This window comes from Miscanthus floridulus, chromosome 10 (genome assembly GCF_019320115.1).
Source record: "Miscanthus floridulus cultivar M001 chromosome 10, ASM1932011v1, whole genome shotgun sequence".
Classification (NCBI taxonomy): domain Eukaryota; kingdom Viridiplantae; phylum Streptophyta; class Magnoliopsida; order Poales; family Poaceae; genus Miscanthus; species Miscanthus floridulus.
Window position 1 is genome coordinate 104,108,957 of NC_089589.1, and position 16,418 is coordinate 104,125,374.

The 16,418-nt window shown below is 41.4% G+C and overlaps 1 long non-coding RNA gene across 1 annotated transcript; it reads left to right on the forward strand.

Annotated features, from left to right (window-relative positions):
• The first annotated feature begins 14,727 nt into the window (after positions 1–14,727).
• LOC136487376 (uncharacterized) lies at positions 14,728–16,418 on the forward strand. Its single transcript, XR_010767237.1, has 3 exons — positions 14,728–14,821; positions 14,909–15,004; positions 16,286–16,418. It is a non-coding gene; the product is annotated as an uncharacterized lncRNA (long non-coding RNA).

Genomic DNA, 16,418 nt, shown 5'->3' on the forward strand with positions numbered 1-16,418 from the left:
AGAGTATGCTAGTTGGTAGATTTGCTTTCGGCCAGGCATGACCTTGGCTGTTTGCTATGCCTGCATTGGCTAAATAGCTGATTGCCTGCACTTTAACGCTCATAGTATGTTTTCATGATTCTGTTACATGTGAATAGATCTGTTTACTTTAAAGGTCTAATCTGTTATCTTTATTATGGCTGCCATCGATCTGGTCGAACCCCACTATTAAAGATAATAGGCTAAATTTGACGAGTTTATAAATCTATTCATATTAATAGTCGATTATTCACATGTTATTCCTCTATCATCCCTAAATCGGCTATTTTAGCCGATTCGCCTGTGCTTTCACACATATAGCATGTTTTTTAGAAACCTGTCAATATTTAGATAGTTTTATGGATTCTTTAGCTTTAGTTTGTTGTTATCATCATTGCTGTATCGATCCGGTCGAACCTCACTGTTGATAGTAACAGATTCGATTCAGAGCATTTATAGATCCATTTGTACGAGATAGTCGATTTGTTAGCATGTTATATCCTTTCTCGTTAAACTTATTGGCTCATTGCTTTACACTGGTTATATCCATCTAGCTGAAGATATTACTTATATCTGGGTGCATTGTACTTGTTATCATAAATCAGTCGTGACCCATGAGCATCATTGTCTTTAACAGACGATTTCTTCTTGTATCGGCTACCTAGTCGGTTTTTCCGTTTGGCTGCTCCCGAAGCAGCACACTTGGAAATGCCTAGGCAAAACCGGCATGTTCCACCTAAATTACTAATAAACTATTTACTGAAAACAAATCGTTCTGGCTTGCAGTGTGTCAGGCGCATCACCACATTTTTGCGCCGACACACGTTTTGGCATGCCCGGTGGGACCATAATCTTTTTATTAGAATTCAGATATATCCACAATTGAACATGACAAAAACACCAAGAGCTTGCATATAGGCATCGACATAATTGGTGATCATCTCATTGGACTTCATATTCTACCTCGCATATGTATACTGTGGCCTTTTTCTCGAAGATGCAAGCGGAAGAGCATTGTACGGCATGGAAAGGATCTCCAGCTCTTCACGTATATGATGCATAACTATTTGAATTCATGCATGAATGAAAGGATCGGAGCGTATGTGCATGTATTTTCGGTAAGCAACTTCAGTTGTCCGATGAAATTTTGAGCTGATAGATCAAGCTAATAAGCATCGGCCGATGGTCATCTAAACAAAGATACAAAAGGCGATGGACCACGCTAAAAAGCATAGGCTGAAGAGCAAATGCATCGGCTATCTATGCTTCGGAGATTATTGCTTCTAGTTCAGAAAATGATGGCACACAGGGACAGCCGATGTGACTAGATATACAAGAATGTTGACAGATGTCTTCAAGAAATTGATTGGTTTAGTTCAATTGGCTACAGGGGAGCCAATAAAGTTTAATCGACGATGGGATAGCCAATTTCACCAACATAGGAGCCGATTTTACCATCGGCACACCTCCAGCACAGGGAACTATGGGCTCTCCACAAGCCGACATGTGCCTCAATATGCAAACAGGGAAAATCAGATTAATAATGATTATTCTGGCACATGGAGATCGGCTGTTTCACATTGACTTGCTGATGATCAAAAAGAAAATGAACCATGATCGCTTACCATTCACGGATGCGTGCATGACATGAATTACTGAAGACGAAGCAAGTCCAACTAGAAGATGCGTACATGTGTATGGCAATGTTTCCTCGTCAGCGGCGGGTATTGGAAAGCGAATTGGATAGCAACTGCGACTTATGCTCTCTCACTTCCATCGGCTCCAAGACCAGATATCTAGACCATGAAGCCGATGGAGTATGGAGCATATCGGTCGAGAACACAAGTCAGATACGTTCTTATGGATATAATATTAGCTTCCAAGTCACGGTGAGGCTGAATTTTTTCATCTACAACAAAAGGCCGATGTTAGTGTTTATTCAGCCATCTATCGAGGCACTATTCATCAAGGCCGCAACATCTGGCATCAACGAATGACAAATCGAACTCCAAGGCTGATTTCAACTTTGCCTGAAAAATCACCAATCCTGATTAAAAGCAGCGAGCAGTTTTCGTCTACTAGAATTCACGTGAACCAAGAGCAGGATTTTTTTTGTTGAGCCAGAGATCATGATCAAATCTCGTGAAGGAAGTCAGAGGAAAGGTTGCAAGAGTAGAGGCTTATGTCAGAACCTGTCGTCTGCTTGTTGCTGCTGCTGTGGGCATGCGCCTACATGCATGAACTTTGTGTCTACGTGACATCTCTCTGCCACCTCCAGGCCATGTGCTACCGTTCGGGAGCTTGAAGAAGATTCAGGATGTGCTGCTGGAATCTACGTCAAGCACGGGAGAAGATTTTATTAGAATTATTTTTTGATTAGGAAGAAAGAATTCAGAGGCCATCTATTAATACTCCATCAATAGTTTCATCAAGGCCAACATCCATGATTAGTTTGGCTAGATATTTTGCACGCCGATTTCAAAGCCGATTCAAATCTTAATTAGGTTCATTCGGCAGTCGTTTGTTTCAACACCATCAGATTGGTTCAGCTGTATATCCAGGCCATCACCAACAATACTACCACATCGCCGTTCATTGAAGCAAGCCAAAGCTGATAGGATTAATCTATTATTTTGGGGATGTATCAACACTCAGAATAGAAGAGATTGTCCGATGGAATATTTGGCCAATGGAGATATTTTGTTGTCAGAGGATTATGCCAATATCTTTCAAGAGCCATTAGTTTCAAGACATCAAGCTGATTTCCTAATTGGAAATCAAATATACACAGATCGGCCGAGCTAATATGATCATTAATATTTTGGGCAAAAGAAGTGATTTATAAAAATCGTTTGATCAGAATATTACAAAGCTGATAGAAAGTTCGGCTAGTTACCGATTAATGTAATAAGCAACTCAGTATGTATTAAAGGAACCTCAGTATATATTATCTGAGTACAACATGAAGCCGACGAATACAACATTGATTAGTTCAAGTTCTACAAAGAAAGCATACATCGGCTAGATAAAGTACAAGGCTAGAACGGCTAAATAAAAAGAGCGGATATATTGTTTGTTGCTTGGACATTTGCATCAGGAAGATTCTGCAATTCTTGGTCCTTTGAATAAATTTCTTGGCGGACAACTTCAAGTTGTTTCATCAGCTCGGCCTCCTTCAACTTCAACTGTTGCTGTCCAGAACTTGCTATGTGTCATTCGCCTGTAGCCAATTGATCTCTCTCTGCTTGAAAATATCTTTACTGAAAGACCTATCGGCTACTCTTTTCTGAGCATGAAGGACTTTATATTGTTGACCTTCAATATAAAATATAAGAGTCCAGGAGCAGCACGGCCGTCAGGAAGAGATCAGATTAATAATTATTACAATTCTGGTACATGGAGATCGGCTGTCCTAAAGCAGAATCGGTTGCTAACCTTAAGGTTCAACGCCTTGCTCACAAGCCGATGACCTTCCAATGGATCAGTCTGATAGCCAATGTCATCAGGACAAGTTTGGAAGGAGGGTAGTTAATATGGTGCATACATCAAATTTACACGCACGAACTAGCTTGAGGACTTACTATATTTAAATATTATATGCAAGACAGCCATCAGCTGATCGGCAAGGCCAGACCATGAAGCCGATGAAGACTGACACAGCCGATGGCCATCGATGATTCAGTTGGAGCCTATGAGTACATGAAGACAGCCGACATCATTGGTGGAAACTGTATCGGCTATTTAAAAACATTATTATATCATCGGCTATCGAAATAGTACATCAGCTGTTGAAGGAATATTGGCTATTGAAATATTTTTTTACATCAAGTTGATGAGCAAGGCTGATGGATCAATGGAATAGTTAGCCGATGACTCACACCGGGGCTATCAAAGCATGTTCTTATTATGTCCTCTTGACGTGTCGGCTAGTCGGCTACCGGTAATGTTTTTGATTGGATCAGACTAACTGGTATTGATATTCTTTTGGTTCGATCTTCTCATCGATATTGAGTCAGTCCATCTGCAATGCACTTCGTCATTATTCAAAAGGGATTTTTAGTTATTCTTTGGAGGTGGATTTGGCAATGCTATGGTGGGATGCATTCATAAATTCTAATGGCAATTAAAGATCATAACATTGACGCTGAAAGCCGATGAGATATGTCTATCGGCTACATGTTATTCAGTTAGATTTGATGCCAAGTTAATTATGGAGAAGGTTGACATGAGAAAGGAGACATGTGGGACCAGGACAGAGCTCACTTCAGATAGGACATGCATTGGTAATAGGTACCTTCTTTGTTCTCAGCATGGCTTCCAGAATTACGATATGATTAAGCCGATAGCCTGCTAACGCATTGATGGCTTCAAGCAGTTGTTTTCCTAAGGGACAGAAGTGACCAAGAAAAAAGGAGAAGTTGTTTAGGGAAGCATATACATGCCCAATAAAATTCAGAAGCAAGAAGAAGTCAGGTCGATTAGCAGCAGCGAATCTCGGCAAATAGCAATTAGCATGGCTAGCCAATGACGGCGATAGATGTCTTGACTGCAGCTTACAGGGACAAACCAGCCGATAGATGCAACCAGAGCACCTAGTAAGGTGAATTGATCAGCTTTACCACCATCTATTTGAAAGTCACATATGTAATCCATGGTGAGAAGGAAAGAATAGAAATCGAGTAATGATTATTTGTCGGATCGGACTTGGTGTTGGACTCGTTCATACAGTGCGGCTTGAGTACAAACAAAGCATATATTGATTCTTTATTAGTTTCAAGCCAACATAGAGTAGATGCGAGTGAACAAGCTTGGAAGCCAACGTGGACTGCGAAGCGTATCAGCCATCAGGAGATAGAGTCTGACTAAATACATCCACATGCCCGATGCTGGTTAAGAGAAAATAGCAGAAGGCCGCTACCGATTTGCTTATATATTTGAATTAAGAGCGAATCAGTACGTGACAAGGATACTCATCGGCTTCTAAGTGTGAAGATCAAGGCATCAAGCTAGTGATCAGGCATCAAGCCGATGGGTTTGTTGAAACCAGATTAAGTCTCCTTCCATCGGCAATTATGATCGTCTATTGTGAAGTAGCAGCACAGTTACAACCAGTGAAATTCCCATCTGCTACAAGTTGCTATAGATAAATACTTTCCCTGTGGTGTCTATATACTTACATAGAAGGCAAAATCTGCTACACCATACTCCTACCCAAGGCGAGATCAGTTTAATTCAAAGGAAGGACTACACATACATGGAAGGCGGCGTTGGAAAATCGGATAACTCCCAACGTATTAGTTCATGACATCACCTCCAACACCCAGTTTGAGGAAGGCTAAGGAAGTTGGGAGCAGTTGACCTATGTGCGCAGATATCAGAAGAAAAGTATTAGAGCTGTGATCCTAATTTGGGGAAACAAAAGCCGATGATAAAGCTTATTACATCGGCTAGAGATATCGATTCGTTTATCTCGATATGTCAGATACAAGGCAGGATGAGAATGAATGAGTCCCATACAAGGCGAAAGCGGCCACGATGGATGACTTCTTCTCCAGCATCATGGCCAAGCCTGACGTCACCAATGATATGATCAGCTCATCATGGAACCAACACCGAGAAGATCCTTGAGATGAATGCACTCGGCGTCTCCAGCTCTTGCATGAACTACGCATCGGGGGGCCTACCGCTGCACACGCACCTGTGTGCCGCCGAGCTCATCTTCATGTTCTATGGCATACTCAACGTCGATTTCGTCACCATGAAGTTCTTTAGGGCTACCCGTGATCTGCTTGATGGCATGTTCACCTAGGCGCTCTAGATCCCCAACAAGGAGATCGATAAAGGCCAAGCTTGCGCCCAAGAAGGACTGAATATAAGAAAGGCCATTGCATATTCGTCAGCAGTAGAGATGGCTATAGGAGTGTGATGCAAGTGCATCGGCAATGCCTACGCATGATCCAGCGCTGGAATGACCATCAGCGACCAGCTTCACCCGTTGCGCTGTTGGCATCGTCACCGCTGTTATTGTCTTGCAAGTTGCGATCATCCTCAATTGCGTTGGCAGTGGCTGCTGATATTGACAAATCTCGGATGGCATGGCCGTTGGAATCTTGATCTTCCCGGTGGATTCGTAATTCGGTGGTTGACAGAGAGAAGACCAGAGATAGATCAAGCAGAAAGCCAATAAAGACCGAACACTTCTCTTGAGATAGAATTGGCTGCTACTTCATGACCGTACCCTTCAAGCAGATGGAGTCTGTAGCCGATCGGCAAGAGCATAAAGCCAATGGTTTCCTGATAGAAAAGGAAAAGATGACCAAGATTCTCTTGCTGTTCGGCTGAAGGGCAACATACAGATAGAGATCCTCATGGGCATTCTCAACTATTCGCTCACCGGCTCCTCTGTGGGGTGAACATCTCATTGAATCGACTATTGGTTTGCCATCATCGTTGCCACTACATTCTTATTCTCTGGCACCTTGGGTCTTGCCAGTGACTACGTCACATTGATGCTTAGCTGCTTTATTGCCAGCGCCGATGTGGTTACAATCGGGTGGCCTGGTATTCCTCAAATGGTCTGTCAAGATCCTACAGATACTTGTCCAGGTTAAGCGCCAAGGTATCGGCTATGAGTGCTTGAAGTATATTTTAAGTATGGTGGCCGAGAACCGAGGCACTGTACATGTGCATGGCTACATTAGCTGGAGCTCAACTAGTTCGGCTTTATTATCTACAACGCCAATGTGGATGTGCCAAGGCACGAGTACTCCTCCTACCTAGACCAGAAGTTGTAGCAATAGATATACAGAAATCGGTAGGGGTCAACTCAGCCGCACATGATTGATAGAGCATCCAGCCTCAAAGTCGATTGTTTCTGTTTCTGGCAATGAATTAGGCCCAACACCGATTACGTTTACTAAGTTTGGCACATAAATCTGTCAAAACATTTGACTCAAAAGCTATGCTGTTCATCTCGTGGAAGGCAAATTGAAGGTTCTGTTATGTGCTCTTGCATCTACAGAGAAAATACAAATAGCAGTAGGGAAAGGGATAAATGTTAAGCATATTCCTCTGCTGAAGTATCTGAACTAATGACCTTCCCCGAAGAAAATTGGCTACTAGTTCGAAACCCTGCCTTTCAAACCGAAGAATCATTTATTCCTAAAAAGCCGATGAAGATCATACATCATTGAAAATTGGAACTCAGAGTCGCATCGGCAGATTATTTTAATCAAAGACTTCAAGGCTGATTCTAACCTGTTCGTTCAGCCAACAGTGATTAGATACTTCTCCAGGCCACCATACGTCAGGATTTGTCCGTTTGCTTAGGCCAATGCCACTTCCAACTTCTTCGGCGACAACCAGGGATTCCACTAGTTGACAAAAGTCGCCGAGCAGGCCGCAAAGCACACTGAGGTGACCAGACTCAGGCTGGACGTACATGGATGCAAATATGAGGTATATATTCTTTATTCCTTGCTTTTCCTATCACTTGTGAACAATTTATCATAGGGAAAGCATGCCGTCTAAGTAGTTGATGAATGAGATATGGTGTGATGAAGGGAACCTTGCTTCTTTTTGCAAAGTACTTGGGAAATTTTCTTACAAAAATTCAAAATCAATAGCTTGTCTCCTCGATGATATTGAATTTCCTACCAAGGCCACATGTTATCATCAAAAAACCTTCCACATAGGCTGCTTACTTTGTGTTGAGTTTTGTTAAGTCTAGTTGACCCTTGTTAAGAGATTTATCATGCTCCCAAGATCAAGATCACGTACACGCTAAATATGTGTGCTGCTTCTACACTGGAAGTACGCAAAAACATGCTTCTCATCCACCTCAAAATGTTTGGCTCCTACACTAGGAGAAGACGAAAAATATGTTTGCTAGGTTTTATCAGAACAAATGCTCCAAGTTCTTGATAATATTTCTCTCAAAAGTTGTTGTAAAAAGAGACATGGGTTATGCAAAAATATAAAAAGATGGACACAAAAGAGGTCCAAAGTAAAAAAAAGAAAAAGAGATGAGAATAAAGATAACCCATGTTATCGCAAAAATATTCCACATGGGAGAAATATATTTCAGAGAGCATAGTAGAATTATGTTAGCCACTAAATATTCCACACACATGCACATCTTGATCTAAGAGTATGACACTTCTCTCCTTGGATCCGGGGTTTGATTTTATGATACGCAAGGTAAGTATGCTACATACTTTGTCCCTACCCGAACTCCACATAAGCTTTTTAGAAGTAGGGTAAAAAGAGGCGAAACGATATCTTGGTGACGAACTATGCACATTAGGCGATCTAAGAGAATCATCTGGGGAGCAAAGCTATGTTTTAATATAAAAATCTTTCAAAAAAACCCAAGTTTTCTAAGTAGGAGAAGTGAGGATGACTGGATTCTAATCCATTTTATTCTTCAACCACCCAAGATGGCGTGATAGACACTTCAAAGTTCACATGTATAGGTGAGGCTTGGAATAAGGTAATATTGCTACCGGTGAATTCTTCAGCTCCTTACCAGTGATTTGATAGCCGATTATAGTTATAAACTCGGGGGCCAGCTCTTAATCGGCTAAAGCAGATGAACAGTCAACCCAAGTAAGCCATCAAAGCCAAGTATTGCAATCAGATGTCACTGACTCGGGAAAGGAGATTATTGGATCAAAATAGTTCAAAGCATGAAAATTCATAGTTCGAACTAGGGGGGCTCTGTTTACACCAAAATTTGTTAAGCTTGTCCTAAAAAGGAAGAGATCGGTCGATGATGTCAAAAGCAAGAAAGTATCCCAATTAAGGGATATTTACGAGCCAGATAGGAAATATTATTTAATATATTTGAGAGAGACATGATGTCCAGGTGCATATCAGGATGAAAGAAACAAGGACACGTATCAAACAAGGAAGCTTCATCAGCAAGGACTCTGCATAAGGAAAATTAGAGTCCATGTATCTATATTTCTTTTTATTATCTAGTCGTGTTTGTTTAGGACTCTTATCAGCCTAGGGTATAAATATAAACCCTCGGCTATTGTAAAAGATATACACACATCAATCAAAATCAGTCTTTACTTTTTTGGCTTCGCGCCAACCCTTAGGAGTAGGAGAAATATAGATCTCGGCGAGTTCTTAAACAAGTAGGGCTACATCGATCCGATCGACCTCCAGCTTGTCTGTGAGTACCGTCACGGCTTATACTTTTGTTTGTAAGGCTGCATCGGTCCTGCCGACCTCTTATGAGCTTTAGTATAAGTTAGTTATCGATCCTTATCTAGTTCAAGTACGGCTGCCATTGTCTAAGCTTGACTTCTCGAATTTGATTATGGTCAAGTTACCGGCTTCTCCCTAAGGGTGGCATCCTTTAGGTAGATTCATTAAGTTATCGATCTTGATGATGTTCTTATTGTCATTAGTTTCAGCAATATCAACCTGCCCGATCAAGATCGATCTAGATCGGCCTCACATCCTTTTAGTCCATCGTTTATTTTGCTATATTGCAATATTTTTTACTCTAAATGATGGATTATGTTTCATCGGCCGTTCTACTTCGATCTTGATCGTGCATAGTACGCGGCCAAGGCATGTCTGATCTTGAGTTGGTTTACTAGCTAGTTGAATGTGGTCTATAGCTCGCTATTATGGCTGTAACGATCTGGTCGATGGTAGATTTGCTTTCGACCAGGCATGACCTTGCCTGTTTGATATGCCTGCATCGGCTAAATAGTCGATTGCCCGTACTTGAACGCTTATAGTATGTTTTCATAATTATGTTAAATGTGAATAGATCTGTTTACTTTAAAGGTTCAATCTATTATCTTTATTATGGCTGCCATCAATCCGATCGAGCCCCACTGTTAAAGATAATAGGTTAGATTTTATTAGTTTATAAATCTATTCATATTAAATAGTCGATTGTTCACATGCTATAATCCTTTTTCTACCTGAATCGGCTATTTTAGCCGATTCGCTTGTGCTTTCACACATATAGCATGTTTTTCATGAACATGTCAATATATAGATGGTTTTATGGATTCTTTGGCTTTAGTTTGTTATCGTTATCATAGCTGTATCGATCCGGTCGAATCTATCTGTTGATGGTAACAGATTAGATTCAGAGCGTTTGTAGATTCATTTGTACTAGACAGTCGATTTGTTCGCATGTTATATCATTTCTCGTTAAACTTATCGGCTCAATGCTTTACATTGGTTATATCCATCTACTGATGATGTTTCTTTATATTACTTATATTTGGGTGTATAGTACTTGTTCTGTCTAGATTAATCAATCATAATAAATCGCTATGACCCATGAGTACTGGTTATTTTGAATTCGTACCATCATCATTGATATTAGCCGATAATCTTCAATTCAGCGATCCTTGCATTACTGATATGCTGGATTTTGACTATTTAGTTGATAGCCCCACTGAATCGGCTATCTAGCCACATATCGGAACTGTCTGGTGCAACACCGGCATGTTCCACCTTAAATTACTGATTATTTTCTCCTTGTCAATTGCAGGGTCAAATTGACTGACACGCGTTCGGTCCCGAAACCGATCGATCCTGTGTTTGAAGCCAAGCAGATCTTCGGGCTTACTCCAAGCAGATCTTTCAGGCCTGCTGTGTGTTGATCACATCGCCACATTTGTGTGTCAACAATAACATTGGGTCCGGTGGCTACATTAGCAGCCGAGGATGCAGAAAAATCACGAATGGACTTGTTGCCCATGATCATGTAGGGTAGTGATAGGATATGAGGAAAAAAGGAAAAAACTACTTAGGATAACTAAAAGCCTAGCTAGCAAGTCTAGCAATATAAATCCGAGGCCAATTGCCTTCCCCGGCAATGGCACCAAAAACGCTTGTTGATACTTAACAACTATTGGAGGAATTCCATAAGCGTATAGAACTATCGCGTATCACTTCGCTCGGTGAGTACCGTGTGTCGAATTTATATTTTTCCCACAGGAAGGCACAAGGCTAGAACTTATATTGAACTAAGAATTGCTAAGATAAAGCCGAAGTTAATCCTAGGTAGGTGAATGATAGTGAAGGGTGAATGTGAACTATCTAAACTAACAACTAAATACAAGTTACTCTAGAGATAGTTAGGTGGGAGAGCAAGTGTTTTATCTTTCTAGTAACTAAGGGTAAACTAATGACTAGGAGAAATGCGATAGTACTTCAGGGCACAGCCCGCCTACCAACTAGGAGAGTTAAATAGACAAGGTCTGCTACGAGCCCTATGATTTATTAACTAGACCTATCGTAGTGGAATACAGAGGATGGACAAGGCTGTCACCACTTGCCACCTACCACAATCTATTCGGAGGCCTAGCCGTATCCACAGGTAATCTATATCCTAAGCACCACGCTTAATCTACAGGTTTACTACTTCGATCCGAGCTACGATGAAATGAGATCAAAACACCCTAACTAGATGGTGGAACCGGTACTAATGAATAGCTACTAATTAAGAGATAACCTATGCTACTAATGCTAAACAATAAGCACCTAAGCTCACTAATGATGAACACTAATGACTAAGTACTTAAGTAAAGCAAAGCAATAATACTAGAGTAAAGTACTTAAAATAAATACTAAATAAAGTAAATGCTAAAATGAAAGAATTACAAAGGAGCTATACCAGACCCAGAAGACTCTTCCGGACTCCGAGAGAAGCTCCGCTTTTGCTTTACTCCACTACTAGACTACTACTTTATAGCTAATGCTAAGCTAGAAAGCTAAGAGAAGCTTGGAGAGCTTGGAAATGAATGGGGCACTTCTCCACCGAGCTCCACACCCTCTATTTATAGTGTAGAGAGGCATGGGGGTACTTGTAGGCAGCAGGGAGGTCGGTGGAAGGCCTTGGGTGCCAGCCGGCCCTCCATTCCACCACCTCTTGATCTAACGGCGCTGGTTGGCTCCCAATGGCTGTTGTAGAGGCAGCACATGTCAAAATTTGGACAGAAGGTCGATTGGTAAGTCGGTGGAGAGCTCAAGTGTATGACACTGGGCCCATGAATCTACCGTGAACAAATCTTGTCCGTTGATCAAACCGACTTGAATGAAGGCTTGTGATTGGCTCTGAAGCAGCTCCCACGGATCGGTGACGTGGCAGGGCCACTTGGGGGGCCGAGCGACGCCCATGTGGGGCCGGGCAACGTTGGCAAGCAGGCCCTCGGCCTCCTATCACGTCCACTTGCTTCATATGTCCATATTTGTCACCATTTTGGCCAATTTTTAGTATATTTCCTGCATACAAATAATTTATAGAAGCACAAGTGGAACTAGGTGAAATTTAAACAAAATTCTACATATATGATGATGATTTACCTCACGTTGCCAAGCTTTTGGGTAGAATGTTGATGGTCAAAACGTGTGTTAGTGACCGTCAACACTGTCCTAAAGTTGCATGATTTTAGACCAGCTGGATTGAGAGTTCTAGATTTTACAAATCCACTGTCAGGTTTTGCATGTATGTTGTATAATTCTGAAACTTTGCATTTTTTGACTTTGTTAACTGTTGAAACATATTAAGAGGATAGTAAGGAAGTTGTAGAAAATTAAATAGGTTTTCAGAATGTTAAAGAACATGCTTGTTGAATGCTTAAAACTCCAGTTAGGATTAAATTAAGTGTCTACTTTGCTGCTGTCCAGAAAATGCTTTTGCGTGGTGCGTGATTGCTTTAACTTGGCATTCCTTGTATGTTTGCTAATGTAGCTCATGACGGCCAGGTGATGCTAATAACATAGTGTACGTACGTGGAAAAGTTACTTAATGTGTCCCGTAGCGTTAGCACCGACATACTACTAGTATTCTTTAGTTTACTCAAAAGAAGAAGTTAAGGTTATATCCTTTCTTTTGTCCGTGACTACTATTTAGTGTTGGCTTTTAGCTGTGACCAGCCATTAGGTGACATGCTGGGTCAATATATTTTTTCTTTCTTTTGGGTTGGTAGTAGTCATTGAAGAATGTCTCATTTTATATGTTAACCTTGGATTAGAAGATCTTCATGGTTTTGGTTTAGTAGTGGGTGGTACAATTCCAGGATTTTCTATGGAAATGCCTTTGGTGGTTCATTTTGTTGTCTTTTTTTACTATTTGCATGACCATTGGGTCTAAACTGGAAAGGCTAGATCTCTACTTGAATATTCAGTTTTCGGGAGAGTCTGAAAATTTGTTACAAGTTCATTGTTGAGATGGAGATTAATTAACTAAGAAGTGTTAAGTAGCATGTTTTTATAGATTAGGTTGTCGTCCTTTAAGAGTGGCATGTTTATGCTTTTTCTTACCCCTTTGCTATGGAGCTTTCTTTGTCGAGACCATGAATTTGTGTAGAAGCTTCTATTGCTCATGGAAGAGCTGAATTCCTGAGTGGAGTGCAGATAGACTTTAAGGGTGCGTTTGGTTCGTGGAATCAGGTGGGACGGAGCCATTCCATCCTAGTTTCAGGGCGCTTGGTTCGTTGACATGGGAGCGAAGCCATCCCCAACCAAGAATATTCCTCCGAGATGCTGCATCAGCTCGCTCCAAGAAATTGGTGGAACGAGTTCGCTCCAGTCGGACGGAGCTGACGCCGTCTTCCTCGCACGCAGGCGCTGGGAGTTCGCAGAGCGCCGACGACATCCAGATCCAGCGAGCGCCGAGTGGACGAGGAAGGCAAGCGGCCGGGACGAAGCTTCTGTGGCCAGGACGGAGCGGCGAGCGGACGAGGAAGCCGAGCGGTTGGGCGGGCGGCCAGGACGGCCGGCTGGGACGGAGCTGCTGCTGCCAGACGGGCGGCCAGCACAGCCGGGCAGGACGGAGCTGCTGCTGCGGCTGGGTGCCAGCGATGCCAGCAGGCGGGCCTGTGTGGCCGGGGCGGGAGGAGCGGTGTGCGAGGGCAGGGCGGCCGTGCCTGGGGAAGAAGACACTCGGTCGGATGGAGACGAAGCTCTCGTGGAAGAACGAAGATCGGGAGAAGTGAATGTTTGTATGACATGTGGGCCCCACAACTAACATAGTTAACTAATCTGTTACTTGATTCATTTCATCACTCCAACCAAACACGAACATAGAACCACTCCGTCCTTCCAACCAAACACAAGAATGGAACCATTCCATCCCTGGACGAGGAATGGAGCCATTCCATTCTACCTCGTTCTCCAACCAAATGCATCCTAATTAGACTTGTCTTTTTGGTTGAGTAATTTCTAGTCAAATCGTAGTTTCTTGGAGAAGTTTATCAATGACTGAAGTGTTTGGTTCCTAGGGTGGTAGATCCTTGATTGTTACCTCGAGCTTTTGAGTGGGGTACGTATTAGAGTATTTTGGTATGTATGAGTTCTATTCATTTGGTTTTGTTTAGAAGAAGATGAATTCAGGGACGAATTCTTTTATGGGGGGTAGAATGTAACACCCAAAATATGTTTGTATGTTAGAAAGTGCGACATGGTAAATGTTTTGACGGGTGTTTTAATGAGTGGCAAAAAAATAAAATTTTTATTCGTTGCTCGGATGGAGGATCAAAGACCATTCGACAACTCATACATGTTGTTTGGAGTTCGGAGCACGAAGTTATAGTTGCTACAAGGTTTTTCATAGAAAAAAAGAGGCGCGCTACAGTAAACCGTAAACTGCACACGTCGCTGTTCTGTTTCCCCTTGTCATGCCTTTTCTTTTTCCCCAAACCTGCACATCTTGTCCAACCCAACAGTTAGCCACACAGGGAAAGAAAAGAGAGAATGAAGGAGGGGAGGGCCTAGGGTTTTGCCATGGATCGCCGCCGTAGTCTTTCCTCATCTAAAACCGGTTCAGGATCTTCTTCCCTTCTTGTTTTTCCCCTCAATCTTGTGCTTTCCCTCACTGTTCGTGGTGGTCATGCCGTGTTGGAGGTAGATCGAGATGACAAAAGGTCTAGCGGTGATGATCGCCGCAAGGAAGCTGGGGAAACGGGAGATCGATCGTTGTATGTCTTCATCATCGCTGTGTGGGGTAAGATCTTTCTTTTCCCCACTGCTTTCATAGGAAATACATGTTAGGGTTTGGCAAATTCGTTTGATTAGTTGATGCGTTTACGATTCTAATCTCATAGTTAGGCCCTGCTGTTTTTCCTGATTGCGCAGTCATGGTTTGGGTGCCGTTTTGGTCAGGTTTTATGTATTGAAAAATCAAATAAAAATTATATTTGAGTAGTACACTTCAGTGTCTTTATTTTGGCGTAGAGATCACAATTATAACCCTTAAGGTTTTGGGAGATATGGTCATTGTTTGTTGATGCTGTTGTGCTGTCAAAATTCTGTATAGTTATATATGCATTCAGTTTTATGATATTTTAAGTCTAAAATCTCAATTAATGACCTAAATGAAAGTTGTAGAAAATGTTATAAGCTTTCTATGTTAGATCAATATATCTCCGGTTATGTATGTTTTAGCCGGCTGCTATTGTTTTGCTGTCAGAAAATTTTACTTACTTTGTGGGCTTGTTTTGGTTGTCTTAGGTTCCTCAAACTCCAAAAGTTGTAACATGAAAGTTGTAAAACAAGTTGTTTTGTATACTCTGACATAGTTTCATAATTTTTGTATGAGTAGTTTATCCATAGTGAAAATGTGAAGATAAGTTATTGTTGCCAATTAAGTGTTTGGTCGCTGTCTGGATGATGTTCTGAATGGCCTAGTTTTCTCAACTATTGACAAAGATATAGAGGACTCCAATACCTTTCTTTCAACTCTAATATCAGCCTCATAGCCCCTGTATGTTGAGAGATATGGTTGTTCTAATATGACTATTTTCCAGTGACAAGAATCTGGACAGTTTTATATCTAACCTGCTTTTGGCCATCTTAATGAATGATTTTGAAAATATGATCTGAACAAAAGTTGTAGTGTTCTTCTTAATGTTTCCATATTGGTGACAATTATAATTTTTGGAAAAATATACTGTAGTTATGTGTTTTTGAACTTTGCTGTCCTGTTTGTGTCGTTAGAAAAGTTCAGTTAGGTTCAGAGGTTATTTATGCCATCTTGGAGACCTCATATGCTAGATTGTTTTATAAAAAAAGTTGTAGATAATGGTGTTCTACATCTTCTGTACAAGTTTCATAATTTTTGAACATGTAATTTATCCACAAAAAAAGTGAAGTAGGGTTGTTGGTGTTGTTTGGTTGTTTGGTCGTTGTTTTGAGGGAAGTGATAGCGCAAGCCATAGAAGCGTTTTATTTGCCTTTTGTGAATGTTTGTATGAGCATGCTTTCTGATGTGATGATGTTTGAACAGGTGGTGTACCTTTGGATTGTTCTTAGCTCACGCGTTTGATCTTCAATGAAGGCAAGTAAACGTAGCGGTGGTTGCTACAGCTTGACGTGTTGTTTAATCTACCTACACTTTATTTTAACCAAGATGATATACC